We start from the raw sequence: 1,931 nt of genomic DNA on the forward strand, positions 1-1,931 counted from the left end.
AACACCACAGTTGGGAGGAAAAGCTTAATTTCCAAAAGTGCAAGCAGTCAAAACCATTCGTGTTTTGAAGGGTGTAGCCAAAGCTGTGTTGTATGCATTAGGTATGATGTCACATTTTCAGCGATGCATTATTAAATATATATATATATATATATATATATATATATATATATATATATATATATATATATATATTAACTAGACAAGTCAGTTAAGAACAAATTCTTATTTACAATGACGGCCTACCGGGGAACAGTGGGTTAACTGCCTTTGTTCAGGGGCAGAACGACAGATTATTACCTTGTCAGCTCGGGGATCCGGTCCAGCAACCTTTCTGTTACTGGCCCAACACTCTAACCACTAGGCTACCTTCCGCCCCAAACACAGTTATGATGCATTAGGCCTACAAACTAAAAAAATGTTTCGACAATAACCGTTACCCAAAATGTAATAATCGTCACAGCCCTACCTAAGACTTTAGAAAACTTTAATTTGGATATAGACCTATGCTTCGAGACATCGTTGTCCCTTTCTTTTCATAGTTGTTGTTTATAGCACTTGTTAGAGCCAGGGTCACTAGGGCAGAATAGAGGGACGTGGTTTGTTATTGAATGGGTTAGGTTATCGCCATTGAGCATATTGAATCGTCATGTTTAGCATGTGGATGGATTGGGGAGGGTTTGGAGGCGAGAGGCTCGCGCCGTTTCCGGAGCGCGACAGACAAAGCTACAATCAGTAATAGATATATGGTTGTTCTCTAAACAGCCTGATTCACAGCCTGACCCCCCCCCCCCCCCCCCCCCCGACTTTATTTTGGTTATTTTATTATTCGTTGGGGTAGTTTGAGACTTTGGGAAAGAAGGGCACACAAAGAGTGTGAACCTTTAGGCTACAATAAGCAAATTCATGTCCAAAGTTTGAAATTAGTTATTATGTGCCATTATTATTTTGATTAATATTATCATTACTGTATTATCATCATATTCTGTCTAATTGGGGGTGGTTGTCCTGTACTTGCACTCACTAAGGATACATTACTGTTCCACAGAATGACTGATTGGCGAGACTCTTGCTGTGAATTTATTCAAATAATCTCCGTGCGCACTTCACTGTAAACTTGACCCGCCGAGCGCTCGTGATGCCTCCGTAGGGACCATGCCTGAAGCCTCTTGCACGCATTCTCGCACCTATGGAACATGGAGGAGTGGGAAGCATATTGCTCAACTTAAAACAAATCTATATCAAGTGTTTATTGTATGTCATTTTCACTTTTATAACAATAAGAGAACGTTTCCATAAACAAAATAATAAAGAATGTGAGTCGATATTGTCGATGACTTCAGACATTCTTATCCAATGAGAACTGGATGAAGGGCCGACACAACCTACATAGAGGTCTAGAACAGTAGTCCTACACTATCCAGAACAGGATTATATTGAGTTGTAACTTTAAAACGACATAAGAGTTCAATCAAACCGTTGGCTTACAAATAGGCTACACAAACGTATGACTGTTCAGGTAGGAATGGTAGGTATGTGAAGCTGAAGTTAATATGGCCAAAATAAATAAAGTGCTAAATAAAAAAAGGTCATTCTGTGATAGAGGATCATGCGTCGCCTGAGCTATTCAAACTATGTTCATTTGTTTCTTTTAAGTCACTTAGGTGTGAACTCTAGAAGCAGTTGGATAAATACAGAACAGGCTGCACACACAGAAACCAACATTCCTCCCTAGCCTACTGTAGGCTACAGCCCTGAAGATTCCACTTTCCTTCACTTGGTGTTCACATTTTACATGGAAATAGGTTAGAGGTATAGGCTCTAAGACCCCTGTTGAACCCCCCCACCCCCAACCCCACCCACTCCTTTCCTTCTCACCCCTCCTTGCCCGTGCCTGCTCCAAGTGTCCAGGGAAAGTATAAAGTGGGAAG

This window comes from Salmo salar, chromosome 09, assembly GCF_965601325.2.
Source record: "Salmo salar chromosome 09, fSalSal1, whole genome shotgun sequence".
NCBI classification, from domain to species: Eukaryota; Metazoa; Chordata; class Actinopteri; order Salmoniformes; family Salmonidae; genus Salmo; species Salmo salar.